The sequence below is a fragment of the Cebus imitator genome, unplaced genomic scaffold, assembly GCF_001604975.1.
Source record: "Cebus imitator isolate Cc_AM_T3 unplaced genomic scaffold, Cebus_imitator-1.0 Scaffold259, whole genome shotgun sequence".
In the NCBI taxonomy this organism is placed as follows: domain Eukaryota; kingdom Metazoa; phylum Chordata; class Mammalia; order Primates; family Cebidae; genus Cebus; species Cebus imitator.
The window spans coordinates 1237397-1244159 of NW_016107574.1; positions in this window are offsets into that span (position 1 = coordinate 1237397).

Consider the following 6763-nt stretch of genomic DNA (forward strand, 5'->3'; position numbering starts at 1 on the left):
ACGAAATCCCAGGCCGCCCAAATCCGAGTTACGGATTTACTCACTCCTTTCTCCCTTCAAATGCAAAGTTATTTTCCAGAAGTAGGAGGAGATGTCAGCATCCCTCTCCACACTCCTCTCCCCAGCCTTGGTTCAGCTGTGCAAAGCTCACACCAGGATGCCTCCACACCTGGCTCCCTTTTATTTGACCGAGAGGCAGAAGTGGCAGCTCAGGAACCATCCCTCCCTGCCCCCCGCTGAATTCCACCTTTTGCCTCTGAAGGCCCCTACCCCAGCTGACATTGTTTCACTGCCATTGCTGTCAGCAGTCATGGATGCTTTCCAGCCCTGGGAAGTACTGGAGGCCTCAGGGGATAACGGAAGGCTGCTCTAGAGTGCCAAATAAAAGGGTTCAAATCCCACCTCTGCTGCATACAGACTGTGTGAGCTTGGACAAGTCTCTTAACCTCTCTTGGCCTAAGTTTTCACATCACTGAAATGTCTGATAAGATGCTTGTATATTAAATTGTATCTGATTTAGCACACTCTGGCCCATGGTAAGATCTTTCTCTTCCAATCCAACCCAGGCCAGGGCCTGAGTCCCCTATTCTGATACAACTTGTATCTAAGAAAGGAACAAGATGTAGTGAAAAAGACTTTTTTGCACTTCCTTGGAAAATATCTCTATGACAAGCCCATCTAAATACGGTTACTTTGCAAGGCCACCTGGAGTTTTCCTCCAGGAGAACCATTTATATAGAGGACACAGGCAATGCTGCCCCCTGAAGGTGTGCAATGCAGCCACCCTACTCAGAGGCAGCTTTATACACATTGTCATAAAAACTCTTACAGAACATGGAAACCTTAAAAAAAAAAAAAAAAAGAAAGAAAAAGAAAGAAAGGAAAATACATTTCTCTGTGAAATACTCTGTATAAAACTTACAGAATATGTATAGATGCACACCCCCTCCCAGAGCCTTCAAGAAAGCCTTTGTGCACTTTTAAAAACATAATAGCCTGCTGCTGATATGACAGGAACAAATAGCAACAGTCATTTTAAAGCCAACATATTCACATTTTGGACCATAATATAATTATGCCACACATACTCTTTGCTCATTTTCCATCTTGTGACAAATTTTGCCTGGGTGATCCCCAAATCCTTTGGCTACGATAGAGCACTCCTTCTAAGTGCTGGAGATAAAAGTTCGTCTTCCATTATTAGAACAATTACTGACTTTTTTTGTTTCTCTGGGAACCACAACCTGAGTTATTCATGTGGAAATGCCTGTAAATATCTACAGATGTTAGGAAGACGTCATGTGTGCAGTTTCAAACAAGCTTTCTCCAATGCCATTTTGCAAAAACCAGCTCTTGTGTGAAACAGCTCTGATCTCTCTTGCCCCAAAAGAAAGATGGTACTGAGACAATGAACCAGCTAAGCCCCGAAAAAGGTTGCTTTCTCTTTAATTCCCCAGTGGTGGCATGGGTCAGATATACAGTACTGCAACATATATGCACCTCCAAGACAGGCGCACACGTGCATGAGTGCCATGGTGGGGGAAGGGTGTTTTGTGATTATTTATTTATCCCTCTTCCATCTCTCATAGGTCTGTGAGTTTCAGAAAGCCCAGTGGGAATCTTCAAGCTGGGCCACGGATCTGACCAAAGCCAAAATAAACAATGGCTTGAAGAAAATCTACAAAAAAGTGCTGATTTGCACTATTCCCACAGTTGGCCACAGCCCCCACCATCATTCCCATGGAAAACACCACGGCTGGTGCCAAATCAAGTTTGCCCCCATCATAGGGGCATTGTTTTTTGTTATTATGTGAGTTCTTAGCATCAGACAATGGCACCACAAGAGACACAGTGGAAGCAGGAGAAATGCCTTTTTGTTTCACAAAGTCTGTGTTACTGTGCCCCCAGAGTCTCGCATATAGTTTAGTTGCATTTATTCGTTTTGGTAACACATGTGTGGAACGACGAATGTGCCAAGCTAAAGCCTGAAGCCCCTTCCTTATTTGTTTTCAGAGCCCATCAAGTGTTAAATCATATTAACATCCCATTGCTTGCTCCCTTCTCCCCCTCCATCCCCCAATTAACAGATTTCTCTAATAAAATTGGCCCCAATAGAAAGAGTGGTGTTTCAGGGGTTATATCCCAGGACAGGCATCCAGGATGCTGGGTTACAAGCTCAGCTCCATTCCCGATTAGATTTGCTTCCCAGGAGGAGCCATTCAAATCCTTTGCAACGCCCCTTTCTCTGGGGCTTTGATTCTAGAAGTAAACAGGCCCCTTTGGAAATGCTGAGAATTTCTGCATAGAACAGGTAGGGGATGAGAACACAGCCACTCTGATGAGAACACATGTGAACTCTGAAAGAAAAGCAAAAATGCCTGAAGTCAGCTAGAATGCTCTCAGAGGGCCTAGGATATCTTGGGTGCCCAGTCAGCCTGGGTCCTGCTTTCCCAACCTTCTGTTCATTTGTTTGGCTTATTTGCTTGTCTGGTAATATCTTTCAGTGGACTTTGTGTGTGTGTGTGTGCGTGTGTGTGTGTGTGTGTGTATATATATATACACATATATATATGTGTATATATATGTGTATATATATGTGTATATATATACACATATATATGTGTATATATATGTGTATATATATATACATATATATATATATATACACATATATATACACATATATATGTGTATATATATATATATACACACATATATATGTGTGTATATATGTGTATATATATATATATATATATAGAGAGAGAGAGAGAGAGAGTTTCATTCTTGTTGCCCAGGCTGGAGAGAGAGAGAGAGTGTTTCATTCTTCTTGCCCAGGCTGGAGTGCAATGGCGCGATCTTGGCTCACCACAACCTTTGAAGCCATTCTCCTGCCTCAGCCTCCCAGGTAGCTGGGCATTACAGGCATGCACCACCACACACAGCTGAGTTTTTATTTTTAATAGAGATGGGGTTTCTCCATGTTTGTCAGGCTGCTCTCGAACTCCCGATCTCAAGTGATCCGCCGGCCTGGGCCTCCCAAAGTGTCAGGATTACAGGTGTGAGCCACCGTGCCTGGCACCTTGTTTGTTTATTAAAGACTGTTCTTTCTTTTATTTGCTTTCCCCCAGACATTCTATACTCTTACATCAAAGGAGTTGTTTTGCCTATAATTATGTCTCTGTGTACACAGAGCTGGTTAATTACTGAGAAGGTGATGGATGCGTTGCCATTGAGACGTCCCCACCTTGCATTGGGATGGGATGCTCTTCCCTCTGTCATGGACCATTCTGACTCTCTTCAGTTCCTTCGCCTTGCTCTTCCTGCCTCATCCATTCCCCACTCACCAGCCTTTTCTGCCTAAATCCATCACTCCTCCGCCCTCCAGTTTTTCCCTGGACCTGGCCAGAATGTCTTAGTCAGGTTCTTTCTTGCTCTTTGCCCTGTGGTCTTGATACTGAGACTTGGAAACACCATGAAGAGCTCTTCTGTCTCCTCCCTTGTCACTCGAGTCCTAATTCCCAGAGCTGTCCTAGCCACAGTTTTCCTGGGCATCTTTCTTTCCCTTTTGGAAAGGAATCATCCAGCAGTGAGATGGGGAACTGGATCACAGCTCCCCCTCCTTGGGGGCCTGGCTGTTGCCTTCATTTGTTAGGGAGGAGTGGCTCCGTAGAAAGCCCAAGAGTAGGTTAGGAACTGCGAGACACACGCAGAACGGCAGGAGCAAGGAGAGCTATGAGACTCTGCCTCTCCCACTGGCCTAAAAGTGCTGACCAGGCCTCCTGTAACCACTCCCCATATCCTTACTACCACCCACACACTCACCAGGGGATATAGACATGGGCAGAGGATAAGTAGCCTCCGCCCTACAGTGGAGCTCACTGGGTGTCACCTCCTCCTGGGGGCATTATCCCGGCTCTCCTGGACTCTGCCCTCCTTTCTCCTAGAACCATGAGTCTGGCAGGCTCTTCCTGATTCTGCCAACTCCTGGGCTCCTCCTGTCCAACACCCAGTACTTAGAGGGCTCACTAGACTATGAGCTCATCAAGGGCAGGAAGCACACCTTGCTCCTCCTAGCATCCCCAGGCCCTGGCACCTGATACAGCACATGCCTGGCACAATACTGGGGCTTAGGTCACAAGAGTCAAAGGCATGAATGCCCTTCCCTGCCTGGTCAGAACCTCAGTGCTGGCCATTCGTGGCTTCTTGCTCCAGTGGTGAGAAGAGGTATTTGATGCTGTCTGCAAAACTATTCCTGAGTCACTCACATTAAAGTTTAAATATCTAAATGCTGTCTCCGTGGAGAAGCCAGAAACCATTGAGCCAGATGGTTGAGGTTCCATTACAAAAAAGTGCAGAGGCTCAGCTGCTCTTTCCCCTGTCCTTACTGCTGGTGACAGATCTGGTGACAAGATGGGTCTCCTGTGTTACAAGATGCCTCTAATGGAGAATTTTCAGAAATCACCAGGCGGTGAAGGCAGTGGCCTGAGACTAAATTAGAAGTCAGATGGAGCTTTTCTCACTTCTCCCCCATTCTAGGATGTCTTCTCAGTCTTTCAGGCCCCAGTTCCTTTAACATCTCCGTACTTTTAAATTAATTCAGCAAAAGATTCTAAATGTATGTACATAAGAGTGGCAGGTATCAGGACTGACACTAGCTTAAATATGACTTTCCCTGGAGGCATTTGAAATTAAAGGTGACCAATGCCTTAAGCTTTAAGGAATAAACTACTAATGGTAAAATATTAGGCATCAGAAGATGAAAGGGCAAGGTAGTTTGCAGGTGGCAAAGGGTTTTCCTCCTGTTTATTAGCTAGCTGAACCTGTATACGTCACTTAACCTCTCAGATACTCAGTGTTGTCATCGATGAGGTGGGAAGAACAATGCTTGCCTTGCTGAAGGGCTGTACATGAAGCAACTTTGGAAACAGTAAAGAATGCTGTGCATGTCAGGAAACAATCAGGCTACAAGAGTCCTGGAAGATTTTTAGGGAAAACAAAACCAAAAATGACAAGTAGGTGGGAGAAGAAATTAGAAGACCAGGGTTTGGGGCCAGCTCTTCTACTGCATTACTAATCTGGTGCCTTGGTGTCCTCCCTGATGAAGAGAGTGTTCCATTGCCACAGTGTCTACCTCTGTCCCCCATTCCAGAAAGCTTCATGAATTCTTCTCTCGTATATTTATTAATTGCAGACTGGGATGTCACTGCCCAGAGGTACTTTGGAGAACAGCATGGGAGAGCCATTGTGACCACATTAAGCTGGTAAAATTCTAGCCCAAGGCAAAAAGATAGGCATTGCATTTTAGGTCACCCAAGCTGCCTTATCTCTGGAAAAGACTGCTTCCCATTGGTTCTTTTTTGGAAACAAAAAAAAAAAAAAAAGAAAGAAAAGAAAAATTGAAGAAGCCTCATTCCAAGTCTAGGGCCCTAGGATCCCCAGACTGAATAATCTGTAATAAAGCCCCCCAACATTGGGGGATATACAAAATCTGCTGCTTCTAGCTCTTGACCTTCTGCCTGGACACCTGCTCACCACCCACGCTGTCCTTGTCTCTGAAGCCTATTTTTTCTTTCTCTTTTTTCTGTCTCTCCTACCAGTAGCCTATAAGTTGTTCCTCTCCCTTTCCTGATCCAAAGCACAGTTCTCATGGGTGAAAAGACTGATGAGCACTGAAGTGAGTTTGTTTATCAGGGATAACAGATCCAGGAGCACAAACCCTACATACGCATTAATTCATTCCATCAGAGGACGCTGAGAGCCTCCCATGTGCCAGGCTTGTTCTAGGTACAGGGACACAACAGTCAAAACCTTCCACCCTCACAGGACTTATTTGGTACCCAGGCATACACATGTAGATGTATATACAAAAACAGGCCCACTGTGTCTTTTAGACAATGAAATTGTAAATTCAAATTAGGGCCAGAGTAGCAAGATTTATACAGGACAACTATACCCTCTCCATGCACGGCAGAAATAGTCATAAGAGTGAGGAAGCATTTGCTTTCATGTTTCCCTTTTCTTTCTCCTTGCTTATACTGGAAATTAATTTTTGTTTGCATAGCTGACCCTTTACATGATTCAAGAATACCAAGGCCAGGCGTGGTGGCTCAAGCCTATAATCCCAGGACTTTGGGAGGCCAAGGCAGGAGGATCACCTGAGGTCAGGAGGTCAAGACCAGCGTGGCAAACCCCATCTCTGCTAAAAATACAAAATTAGCCAGGCGTGGTGGCGCAGGCTCGTAATCTCAGCTATATAGGAGGCTGAGGTGGAGGTTGCAGTGAGCCAAGATCACACCATTGCCCTCCACCGTGGGTGACAAGAGTAAAACTCTATCTCAGACAAAACAAAACAAGAGTACCAAGATATACTACATCATGTGTTATAATAGTTTAAAAATTTTTTATGTCATTCTAATTCAGAGTTCTGAAGATTTCACAGATATGTGTGCCTTGCCAAAGAGTCACGTCAAAACAACTGTCTGAAATTATAACCTACCTGGAAAAGTCAGAAACATAATCAGAGGCTATTTCCATATAACTACACCCTAAAAACACCCATCCCAGACAGGCAGGCACATGAGAATAACATGTTGGCATACAGTTGCAAGAACCTGCTCTAGACTTTTGATACTTATTGTATTGTTGTGAAAGTAAAATTGAGTAGAAAATGCCAACAGGGAGACCAGAATTGGGAAATTCTTCTCCATTTCCTGTGTCATGTTTCACAGTCTTCAAAGATTTTGGCTCCATCAAATCCTAGACT